At 44.7% G+C, this 12,974-nt stretch overlaps 1 protein-coding gene and 1 long non-coding RNA gene across 6 annotated transcripts in view; both read right to left on the reverse strand.

Moving 5' to 3' along the window:
- Positions 1 to 12,974, reverse strand: part of SYN3 (synapsin III) — a 465,836-nt gene that overhangs the window by 177,719 nt on the left and 275,143 nt on the right. The window lies entirely within an intron of this gene.
- Positions 2,658 to 12,864, reverse strand: LOC109501770. Of its 4 annotated transcripts, none has more exons than XR_006601078.1 (3): positions 12,260 to 12,863; positions 11,958 to 12,076; positions 2,658 to 4,969 (listed from the first exon to the last, which is right to left on the reverse strand). It is a non-coding gene; the product is annotated as an uncharacterized LOC109501770 (long non-coding RNA). The 4 variants fall into 4 exon arrangements; XR_006601079.1 differs by lacking the exon at positions 2,658 to 4,969 and adding an exon at positions 9,866 to 10,896 and having other exon boundaries at positions 11,923 to 12,076; positions 12,260 to 12,864; XR_006601080.1 differs by lacking the exon at positions 2,658 to 4,969 and adding an exon at positions 9,866 to 10,896.

A 12,974-nucleotide genomic window follows, 5' to 3' on the forward strand; every position in this document is an offset into this window, starting at 1 on the left:
AGAGGCACCTCTCTGAGAGGAGTAGTTGTGGAGCAGGAAATACATTTAAACAAGGTAGTTGGGGGAGTCTCTCTGAGAAGGTAGCATTTGAATTGAAATCTAGGCAAAAGGTCAGTCACAGAAACATGTGAGGGCAGAGCATTGTATGCAGAGGAACTGCCTGTGCAAATGTCCTGAGGTGGGAACGGGTTTGGCTTCTTCGAGAAACAGAAGGAAGGACAGTATGGCAGGAGTGAATGAATAAGAAGAGGGAGAGTGGTACAAGATGAGGCCAGATAGTTAAGTACCTCCCAAAGTGCCTAGAAATCATGTCAGAACTTTCATTTTTGACTATGTAAGCCATGGAGGAGGAAGGTTCTAAGCTAAGGCTGACAGAAAGTGTTTTGTGTTCTCAGAAAGATCCCTCGGGCTATCTCAAGAACAGATTCAAAAGAGGCAGGGGCAAGGTGCACACAGGGAAGCCTGTTGGAGGCTACTGGGGTAGACAAAACACGAGATGGAGAGAGGCCACCATGCCTTCCCTGGCCCACGGTGGTGATATCACAATGGACAGGATAGGGCAGAGTCAGGGCACACTGGGGACACAGTCAAAGAGTCAACATAATTCGCTTGTGGACTGGATATGGGCTATGAAAGAAGAAAGGGCTGGAAGGTGTTAATTGGCTTGAGCAGTCTGCATAGACGGTTGGAGCACTTCCTAAGACGGAGACTGGGAGGAGAAATTTCAAGAGGGAAATCAAGAGTTCTGTTTGGGTGGATTAAATTGGAGATGCCTGTTAGACAGAAGGCAGACGGACAGATGTCTGGAGTCAGTGGCCAAGGCTGGTCATACAGGCACCCACACACACAGACGCTTGTACATAAACTCAGAGGGTTGGGGAAGACGCCCGGCCCTCACAGGGCTGTAGACTCTGACTCAAGGCTGCTGAGAAGACACTGTTCCCCTCCCACCTCCAGGCTGGGGAGGGGGCTTTGGAACGGTCAGGATGTCAACCGGGCCTTCCTCCTGGAGATTCCCCCCCCCCCCCCCGCCCTCCCAAGTAGAGGCAGCCCTACGTGAGGGTGGGGGTGGAGGCACAGGTGGGTAGAGACTTCTATGGGAATAATAACAATGGTAATAACCTCTGCTAGGAGACTGCTTATCTTGTTCTTGAGCTTCTTGATGAATAATCATCATCTCAAATTCCTCACAGACTCTGGGAGATTAGCAGTGTGGGGCCAATGGCCCCATTTTACAGATGAGGAAACTGAGGCTTCAAAGAATTCAGCAACACCTCCAAGGCCACCCACATGATGGGTCCAGGACTCAAACCTGGGCCCTCTGAGACTGATGTGACTGCATTCTTCCCAATATTAAGCTGTCTGCCTCCAGAAAGGTCTTATTTTCAGAGAACTAGCAGGATGGGCTTTGGAGCGAAACTGCCAGGGTTCAAATCCTGACTAGTCAACCTTATTTCTATTTCCCATATAAAAAATAAGGATAGTAAAAGTGCCCACTTTGGAGGGTTATTATGAGTGCTAAGAGTAATGATACTTATAAAGTGCTTAGAACAGCACAGAAAATTCCATAGAAGTGCTGACTACTATTGTTAAAATTACCTTAATCTATACTGGACAGTCTAACTGAGAGACCTGGGGGTGCTTGAACCTAGAGGGAGAACCCAAGCCCCTCATGTAACAGGGAAACTGAGGACCAGAGAAGGGAAGAGGGTAGCCACCTAAGCAAACTGGGCCCATGAACCTGGCTGGTGGAAAAACTCTTTTTACTCTCTGAAAGTCACCACCCACTAGGCTATTTTTTTTTTTTTCTTAAGGAGTCAGACTTCCAAGCTTTCTATACCCTTAATTCATGTGGAATTTCTGCTCTGGGCTTGGCTCCCAGGAGGAGCCCCTCCACCCCTTTATGAAAATAGAGTGGAGTCATTCGGCAAAACCTCAGCCTAATGCTTTTAAGGAACTGGCAGGTTGAAATAGGAAACTGTTCTAAGTAGAAACCACAGCAACAGCACATGCTTGCGGCTGCCGGCTGCTGCCTGCATCCTTGCCCGAGGCCCCGGGGATAGGGAAGATGTTGGCCACGCCACGTGAAGGGGCCTCAGGAGCTTGGCCCTGGTGCTGCTGATCGTATGTGGCCATGTGACAGCAAACGCCATGTCTTGTGGGCATGATATTTTCAGGTCAAATCAAGGTGAGATGGTCAGATGGGCTACCAGCATTAGAAACATGGAAGGCTAGTGTTTGAGCAAAATTGCCCTTTTCTTTGCACACCCCTCGTGTTGTTATCTGTTGAAACAGAGGCCCAGAGAGGGGAGGCAACTTTCCTAAGTCACCCAGCAAAGAGTGATGAAGCAGGAAAAGAGCTTACATCTTCTAGTACCTAATTCTCTGCTCTTGTGCAATACTCATTCACCCCTTCTGTTAATAGTGTCCTTGGTTCCAGAGCATAAACTGTGGGTCAGAAGACCAGTGTTCAACCTCAGCTCTGCCTTTTCTTACCTTGGTGATCTTAAGCAAGTTACTTAACCTCTGTGTGCCTCGGTGTTTTTTGCTGTTGTAAATAAAATTGGGTATAATAAGACTACTTATCTAATAGGATTGCTGGAAGGATTCAATGTGATAATCCAGGTGAAACTCTTGGTATGGTGCCTGACAAATGGTAAGAGCTTAGTAAAATTTTTATTTTTAATGTATTAAATACCTAGCAGTAGCCACTTTCCCCCCAAAATGCTCAGTCAAGTGGGAGAAACAGGAAAGTAAATTCTGATATATTACTAAAAATGTGTTGATAGTAGAAAGCAGGATGCCATGACCCAGGTGAAGGTCCTGACCCCACAGAGCAGGCAGACCCCGAGAAGAGAGTGGGCCAATATTTGCCAAACATGTGTTATGTGTATAGATCAGAACCCAGGTCCAGGGGCTTCTTTCCACTGCTATATGTTTTTTTTTTTGTTGTTGTTGCTTTTGAATATGATGTCTTCGTTTCCCAGGAGAGGGGACATGTTGCACAGACCTATTCCTTTTGCCTGATACCTTGACTGTCTGGCTAGTGCTGGGATGCCATCTGAGGCCAAAACCAGAATCTATTTCTTATGAAGCACAGCACAAAATTTAGGTTCCAGTTCTACACCTAAAAACACACTTAGTGTGGTGGTAGTCGGAACAATGCCCCTTCCTCCCCACACCAAGATGTCCACATACTAATCCCCAGAGCCTGTGAATACATTCTTCCACCGCTAAATGGATTTCACAGGTGTGATTAAGTTAAGGATTTTGAGATGGAGAGATTATTGTGGATTATGGGCCCAATGTAATGATATGGGTCCTCAGATACGGGGAGGATCAGAGTCAGAAGCAGAGACTGATAGATGACAGAAGCAGAGGTTGGAGTAATGTGAGGAAGGGGCCATAAACCAAGAAATCTAGGTAGCCTCCAGGAGCTGGAAAAGATAAGGAAAGGGATTTTCCCTTAAAGTCTTCAGAAGAAACCAGCCCTGTAGACCTATTTTAGAATTCTGACCACCCAAACTGCAAGACAATAACTTGTGTTGGCTTGAGCCACTAAGTTGGTGGTAATTTGTTATAGCAGCCACAAGAAACTCATACATGTAGTCAACGTTTGCCCTGATTCTGCTTTAATGTGACCTTGGCCACCTCAGCCTTGTCCTTTGTTATATGTGGTTTGGGTCTTATTTTTAGCATAACTCCCCAAAACACAAGTGCTCCTGAGCATGACATAAAAGGCCCTGCATGATCTGGCTCCTCCCTGGCACCTGTCTCCTTTTCACCTCTCTCTTATCCTAGGACAGGGTCTTGGGGGGAAACAGGAATACACAGGTGTGCAATGTGAGCTTTCTTTTCCACCTTTCCCATGAGATATTCAATGAAGTCTAGATTTCTCACTAAGAAGCCCATGTGGATTCTTTTGAGATATCCAGAGGGGCTCTGAAGTCTGTATCCATGTTGACCTTAGTGTCATGTGTCATTTGCCATCACGGGGCCATGTATGGCAGCCATGATAGAAGAGTGTGTGACACAGGACTTGGAAGAAAGGTAGGTGACACCCAGGTTAACAATACACGAGACATTGTGGTTTGGCTGTTGTTGATACAGCTCACATTTCCCTCCTCCACCATATACACCTATGTCAGTCTGCATTCTCATAGATGGGAGCTTATGTCTCGCAAGGTGGAGGGTACTGGGTGGGGGAAGGGCACGGCTAGGAAAACAAAAGATCTAAAGATCCAAGGGGTTGTCTGGTCTCTGTCTGGATTGCATCCTCAAAGGAGAGGGGGTATTAGAGGCAAACCCCAATGGAACCATTTAAGAGTGATTCTGAGACTCTAGTCACAGCAGAACCAGCCTCTTAAGCAGCTGTGGCTTCCTCTCCTACTATCCTACAACCTCTTCTCAACAACACACCAGGAGGAATCTTCCAAAAATGCAAATCAGGTGGGGTTCCTTCCCTGTTTACTACTCTCCAATGCTTCGATTAAACTTGGAGTGAAATCCAAGCACCGTGTCATGGCCTGCCCTTACCTACCTCTCTGACTTCATCTCCTACCAGCTCTTATCTGTCCCTGTGCTCAGGCTACACTAGCCTTCTCTGTTCCCTGAGTTTTCCAGCTCCTTCATGTCTTAGGGCTTTGGTTCCTGCTCCTCCCTTTCCCTGGAAAATTCTCTCTTCCAGATCTCGACATCTTGGTTATTTCACATAATTTGGGTCTCAGCTCAAACATCACTTTCTCAGTGAGGCTGTCCTTGAATGTATAGCTCAGGTTGGGTTCCCTACAACCAGACACGAAGACAGACTTGGTGACTTATTTGCAAGGTGATCTTAAGTGAGGGAGTCACGACAGAGATGGGAATGTTGGCAGGGTGTGTTACTGAGTTGGTTACTTCTTCAGGAAACCGAGGATCGGTCCCACTGGAGACCTCTGAGATATCATGGAGAACATGTCTCAGAATTGTCCTGCAAAGAGATGGAGAAGTTGGAGTATTTATCCACTGGCTATTGCCCTCCTTGGTTAAAGGTTGGCCTGGGGACAGTCAATCTCTATGTGTGGCTGGGGCACACTCCTACGGCACCAGAAAACACCCTCAGAAGGAGAGATGGAGAGAGGCATGTGGGACAATGTTTGTGTGCCTGGTAGTTGACCATTGCAGTTGCTAGTGAAGCCAAAGGTGGGCCAAGAAGATGTGGGGTGGGGCTTCAACAGTGTCTTCTATGCCATCCTATCTAGTGCTTCTCTACCCTGGCAGTCTTATTTTCATTATATTTCTTATATTTATCTAAAATTTTCTTATTTATTCAGCTACCCATTTGTTAATCGTTTATTCTTCATACCCCAAACTAGAACATCAGCTACACAAGAGCAGGGACCTATTAGTCTTATTCACCATTCTTTCCCCAGGTCTGAGAACAGTGCCTGGCACAAAGTAGAGCATCAGTAAATATTAGTTGAATGGATGAATGAATGAATGAATGAATGAATAAATGAAAGTGCTGATACATGACCTTGGTACAAAAGCATGGTCCTGGTTCAGTAGGAAATTGACTCCAGGTTGCCATGTGGATGATGGACATAAACAAGTAGAAGGCAGAGACAGAGAGAAAAAGGACTGATACCCACATATGATAAGTTAATATGCTGTTTTATGGGTAGATGTGAGGTATCTTTGAGGGACACTCTAGAATTATTGGGGACTACACCTATTGGGACTACCAGGTGTTTGGGAACTTTTAAGCCAGCAGTCATCATATTAGTAAGATTACCAATGTTTGTACAAACACTTCCTCTTTTAATAAATTAAAGTAGGTTCAAGGTTACCCCTATAGTGACATCATTCTCACAGACTTTCAATACAATCTACTTTCTTGAATGGGAGGGAAGAGGCTGAATTTACAGCATGCATTTATTTGCTCAGCAGGCATGCAAAGCATGATCCACTTTATCTGTGTGGCAGAACAGCAGTGTGCTGAATGCAGTTGGAATTCCTTCTCTTCCATTTGCTTGGTGACTTTGCGCAAACAACAATACCTATTTGAACCTCAGTTTCTTCTTTATTCATCTGTATGTTGAGAGTGAGAACAACTACCCGGTAGGGTTATTGTGAGGATTCAATAGGATAACATCAGTAGCACTTAGTAGTGTGTCCTAAATGTAGGTATCAGTCCCTAGATAATGATCATTCTCCATACTACTGATGATGATGATGATGATGATGATGATGATGATGATGATGATAAAGGCTTATATTGTTCAGGAGGGCAATGTGCTCAGGCTCTGGACTATATCCAGGATAAGTAATAGTTGCCTTTGGAATCACAGCACATTAGCACCATAAGGGAACTTAATGTCCTTAGTGATATTAAGACAAAGAATAGTCATTGTCCTAGTGGCTGGCATTTACTGAGGGTATACCTCCAAAATGTTCCATCCCATTGGCCCAATTGAATCTACTGCAAAGTGGCTGCAACAGGATGTCTTAGTCTGGTTCTATCGAACTAATTCCCTTCACTCATATACTTCTAAGACACTTGGCTAAACAGCCACCTGAGTATGCTATGGCTTCCCATGTGTTTCTGGTTTCAGAGGATGGGCTAGACATGAAGATTCCAGGATTTTTATCATTTCAGTGGATTTTCTCATTATGAATTAATAGATTGGAGTGCTTTTATTTTTATTTTTAATTTTTTAATGTTTATTTTTGAGACAGAGAGAGAGCGAGAGCGATCATGATTAGGGGAGGGTCAGAGAGAGAGAGAGGGAAACACAAAATCCGAAGCAGGCTCCAGGGTCTGAGCTGTCAGCATAGAGCCCGACACAGGGCTTGAACTCATGAACCGTGTGATGGTGACCTGAGCCGAAGCTGGATGCTAAAGCGACTGAGCCACCCAGGTGCCCCAATAGATTGGCATTATGACTGCAATTAAATTTCTTACATATTTTGATGGAAGAAGATGAACTGATGATGTCTTCAAGGGTGTTCCGATCTAAGTGTTAACTATATGGTTCTCATTTCAGTTTTATACAATAATGCTGTGAGTCTGGTTAACATGTTAACCCACACCTAAATAGTGTATTTGTTTAGGGTTTGCTGATAAGTTCTGCAGAACCTGGTTCTGAGAATCAGGAGGTTCTGGTACCTCCTGACCCACATAAGCTGTGATGTAATAAGGTGTTGTGTTAAGCTGATAAATGTGTGGTAATTTGTTAGGCAGCACAGAAACTAATACAGACCTCAAAGCCTTCCTCATCTTGCCTGTACCTCCACACCAGTCACATTTCTTGCCACTTTTATTATGTTTCAGTTTCTTCCATGAATCTCTCTCAAGATGCATATTCAAGTACCTGGAGTTCTCTCTCCTCTTCACCTGAAACAATCACCCTCATCCTATGTGTCACCACAAACACCACTTTCGACGATGGTCTCTTCTTATGTCCTGCACAAGGTATGTCACCTAATGTGTGGTCCCAGAGCCTTCTGTGCTGTTCTCTTCATAATATTCATCACAGTTGTAATTACTCGTTAACCAGGTCTATTCCTTGCTGGCCTTTTGAGTTCTGTAAAAGCAGGAATTGCATCGGCCTTATCCACCTTGCTATCCCTAGTGCCTACCGAGGCACATAGTAGGTGATCAATAAATATCTGTGCAGTAGAAGAATGAATGCAACATCATGCAGGGTGAGGGTCTTGGATTAAGAGGCTTCCACAGACTTCCTGTCTGACCTCTGCTGCCCCTAGTGGTGTGATCTGAGGTCTCTGGCCATTAATGCTGTGGATGACATTTGGGGGATTAAGAGTCACATCCCTGTACCCACCTGTACGAGAACACCTTGAAAAGGTCACTTCCTGTTTCTGGAGCCTACTGCTCCACAATCTATAAATCTAGGATGAGGCTGCCAGCCACAGTTTCTGGGGAAGTTGATAGAGGACAAGTGAGGTAATGCCCAGGAAGTTCTCAGCAAGATACAGCTTCATAAAAGCCTATGGTCAGGCTTTTAGATTCAGAACACAACCCAGGCACTTGGCTTGGCCAGCAGTGATGTAAAGGCCAGTGGTGAGGTAACTGCCAAGGCTGGGAGATCTCGCCAGTGAATGCCATGGCGCTCTGCTCCCCATCCCTTCAGCTGAGCATCTGTCTTTATGTCTAAAGTAGGTGCAGGATCAAGGCCAGGCTTGACTAGACGATGGAGGCTTGTGGGCTAAATTCCCCATACTTAACGATAAAGCCCTTTACAAGACTTCCAGATGTTTCTAAATATATTCCTGAGATACAAATAACCAGAAGCAGCAGTAACATGAAGTGGAAGCCACAGGATGTGATATTTAGGACTAGAGGCTCTGAAGGCAGACCACCTATGTTTGAAAACCAGCTCCAGTGCTTAACTGGCTGTTAATTAATAACCTCTCCAGGCCTCAGTTTTTTCCTGTGTAAAATGGGAACCAATTATGATGGCTTCATGTGATATTTTGAGGGGACTGCTGTAGAAGAACCACACAAAGAGCTTAACATAGTGCCTGGTGCAGAGAAAATGCTTCATACATTGTACCTGTTAGGGTTATTGTTGTTTTGTTTTAATCAGAAGAGCTGCAAGCACTTTCCACTTGCTTAACACTAACGACAAACTTGTGTTTAGGACGCACTTCCAAGCACATGATCTTATTCTCTCATTAGACAGCAGGGCAGGGACCTGATCTGAGACCAGCTCCTGTCTCTTGCTCAAGCTTCATCCCCAGCACCTAGGACAGTGTCTGACACACTGCAGGCTTCTGACAACCATGTGTTGAACCAATGGGTCTAATGAGATCTATGTAGGAACTCTCAGGCATAAGTTGTTATTCGTGTCATTTGCTAATAAGGAAATGGAGTGATCTGCCCACAGCCACCACCATTGTGAAGTCAGATTCCAACCTTCCTGACTGCAAATCCAACTCTCTTTCCACCACCTTCTGCTTCCTGGTGACTCCTCCCATTCACTTAGCTCAGTAAGATGATGCAGGTAGCAGAAAGGAGTGGCAGGAACATGGGCTCTGGAGCCAGAGAGCAGGTTCAAATCCTAGCTCTACTGCTTCCCAGCTCCATGATCACAGATGAGTCACTAAGTCTTTCTGTGCTTCATCATCTTATTGGTAAAGTGGGGGTTAACAGTGTCTATACATCATATGAGGTAGATCTTATTTCCCAATTTACAGATGGGGATGTTTCACACAGGTGGACCTAATCACTCATATTTATGATAAGGAACCACCTATCTTTATGATAAAGACCCTAAGTTTCTTTTTTTTAATTTAATTTTTTATTTTTTAAAATTTACATCCAGATTAGTTAGCATATAGTACAACAATGATTTCAGGAGTAGATTCCTTAGCACCCCTTACCCATTTAGCCCAATCAAAAAGAATGAAACCTTGCCATTTGCAACTACATGGATGGAACTGGAGGGTATTATGCTAAGTGAAATTAGTCAGTCAGAGAAAGACAAAAATCATATGACTTCACTCATATGAGGACTTTAAGAGACAAAACAGATGAACATAAGGGAAGGGAAACAAAAATAATATAAACACAGGGAGGGGGACAAAACAGAAGAGAGTCATAAATATGGAGAAAAGACCCTAAGTTTCTCAAAGGTGGGGACCACGTCTTTCTTTTCTTTTCTTTTCTTTTCTTTCTTTCTTTCTTTCTTTCTTTCTTTCTTTCTTTCTTTCTTTCTTCTCTTTCTTTTTCTTTCTCTTTCTTTCTTTCTTTCTCTCTTTTTTTTAAGTTTTATTTTTATTTATTTTGATAGAGATATAGAGGGCAAGTGGGGGAGGGGCAGAATACCAAGGGAGGGAGACAGAATATCAAGCAGGCTCCATGTTGTCAGCACAGAGCCCAACGTGGGGCTCGATATGTCCATTTATTTCACCAAACCTTCCTAGAACCGGTAAATGGCAACTATATTTATCGGGCATCGGCTAGGTGTCAGTAAAGTGCTGGGGATTTTACCTATGCTGTTCCATTTAATCTGGATATCAACTCTATGAAGGTGTTCCATAAGTCTTATTTTCCACATCGGACAAAAACAAGACAAAACAAAATCCTGAGGTTCTGAGGTTAAGAAAATTGTCCAAGCCTTCATGGCTGGTAAGTGATTCAGACTCAGGGCAGTTAAACTTCTGAGGTTGTGCCTTGTCCTCACGTCACAATGCCTTTAAATGGAATCAATCTCTTTACATGGTGGCAGAAAATAGGGGGTGAGATCGATGGAAGGAAGTGGTCCCCAGATTTCCAGCTCTTTGGAAGGCCATATCAAAGGCCACTGAAGGAAGTGTGATTGATGGTGGCCACAACAGTTAGCACATCAACAGAACTTTAACTTGCCTGACCAGGATATGTCAAGGGGTGGGGCGGAAAGAGGGCAGCCATATTACACAATTATGATGACGCACAGACCTTTCTTGGGCCTAAAAGACTTCCCAAGTCCCGAGGGGAATAGCATGAATACCTCATTGTACCCATGAAGGAGGAACTAACAAAGACTTCTTATCTTCCAGCTTCTTATGCCAGAATCAGAATTATCTCTGACATTCTGGGCCTTCGTGAGTTCTCCTTTGGCTGTCTGGGCATAGGGGAGCAGTTCCTTGTAGATGGCTTTTGGTTGCTATTCACTGCTGAACATGGTCAGTGCCTGCTGGAGCTCCACCTTTGCCATATCTGTGATCTTCTTGAAGGCAACAGCCTTATGTTCTTCATCTCTGTGTTCCTTCATCTGGCACAGGGTTTGGTGTAGATTTCAAACTCACAGAATGCTGAACCAAAGCCCAAGAGTTTGGCTAAATACAAATGGCCAAAGCCCATGGATGTTCTTAAGGTCTTCAACCTGGGCATCTCAGACTGGTCCAGCCAGGCTGCTGGACAACAAGAGCTGGAGGTTAGTTTTAAGGTAGTGGGCTATGGCTTTCCTGGAGACACTCTGGACATGGAGGGACACTATAGGAGCACATGGCCAAGCCTAGTCAAAGCCTGGTTGAGAGAACAGAAATGTACAGTGTGGAGACCAAAAACTGACAATTAGTTTAAAGGGCCAGAAGCCAGGATTGAGTTGAGCAAAGCGCCAAGACTCCAGAGATGTCATTTGAATGAGAAAAGGTCCAAAAGTAAACGTAGATTCTCTAGGGTTATTGCTGCCATGGTCTGTGGGTGTATACAGAGTGGCTGAATCTGCTGCCTTAAAGGGCCTGAGCTAGGTGAATAGATATAATCCCTTGTCTGGTGTCTCAATGTCAACAACTTGGGGGCATCTTTTCACATAGGAGTAATCTAAAAAATCCCTGAGCCTTGATTAGGCCAGTGAATGGTGTATAGTGGATATATATATGTAAGATATATTTGGGGGAGTGTTTGTAGCCTATGGACCAAAAACTTCTCCCTCCCCACCATCTTGACTGCCCACCTGTATCTCCAGAAGCAGGGAATAGGTGGGGAGAGGGGAAGGGCAGCTGCTGTTATACACAATATATTCCCAGCTATTCCAGCTTTCATACATATGACCAGGGGTAGGCACTGACCCAAGCTCAACCAAATCAATACTCTAGGCACTTGGAATTGGTAGAGGGAGGGAGGGAGGGAGGGAGGAAGGGAGAGAGAGAGAGAGAGAGAGAGAGAGAGAGAGAGAGACTGACAGACAGACAATTACTGTATGAGGCTGGCCTTGCAAGGGCAGGCATGCTTCATGCTGCATGGATCTGAGAAGCAGAGGAAGCCCACCTTCAAGGTAGAAGAACGATAAAGCAAATGCACAGCACAGGGATGAGACCAGAGGTGAGAATGTTGCCTGATTCTAGACCATTTCTGAACTTATTGTTGTCTCTGGATTCCATGAGATATTCCCTATGCGTCTTAGGATAAATCTCTGACTAAGCATGCTTCCTTACATTGGTTTCTGTGTTTTCTTATCCAAGAGTCCCACCTAATACTCCATGCATCCCCTCCGTGGTCTTTGACTCAAAGTTGCACTCAAAGTTGACTCTCAGGGTAGATAGGGTCTTTCGTATCCATTCCACGTCCATTCTAATGTGTTTGCTTGTTCTGAAAGAATCAGGAAAAGCTAAAACTATATCCATAGACATCTTTTTGAGCTAGAGTCTAAGTGTGGTTTAGGTCTCCCTGATTATGTGCACCTGTACAAGATTTGGGAGGCAGACGCAGGGGAAGGCCACATTCCTGTATCTTTCTGTGGAAGCATTCACAGAGGACTCTGGTTCTGGTTACCTGTTTTGTATGTGCTGAAGGATAGGACATCAAGGCTTCTGCGTTCTGCAGGCTCTGGCATCAGATGAAGTAGGTTCAAGTCCCAACTCTGCCACTTAAAAGCTGTGAAATGGGCAAGTGCCCTCTCTCTGTGCCCTGACCCAAAACCTGACCCAATTTTTTAACCAGAAAAATGAGGATAACGATGGTATCTATGCCATATAATTGTTATATAAGTTAGCTTGAGATAATGAATATAAAGTCCTTTAAGGAAGGGACTGGCACAAAGTAAATCCTCAATTAATGCTAGCTGTTATTATGATTACTACAACTAGTAGTTCAAACCCATAATGTCACAGTGGGAAGCAAAATAATTTGTGTAAATCACCTAGCACAGGCTGGTACCTTCCCATCTCCTTTTTAGCTTCTCTCCATATCTAGCCCTGGAAGTTCTGATTAGCTAAACGGGGCCCTGCCTTATTCCCAACATAGTTGCTAATGATCAGAAAAAGGCGGCCAGATCCTGAAGTGTCACCATCAGCTGACTCCTCTGCTGCCTCCCACGCTGGCTCGTGAATCATGGTCAGCAGACTCTAGCAGCCAGAAGGGTCACTGGGTCCCCCAGCCCACTGGTGAGTAGGGGCTGCAAACATTTTCATCGCCATTATGAGCTAATAGCTGGGTCTCCGACTCATGTCTAAGGCCTCATACTGCTCCAGCCTGCATCCTTATCTTG

This window comes from Felis catus, chromosome B4, assembly GCF_018350175.1.
Source record: "Felis catus isolate Fca126 chromosome B4, F.catus_Fca126_mat1.0, whole genome shotgun sequence".
NCBI lineage: Eukaryota > Metazoa > Chordata > Mammalia > Carnivora > Felidae > Felis > Felis catus.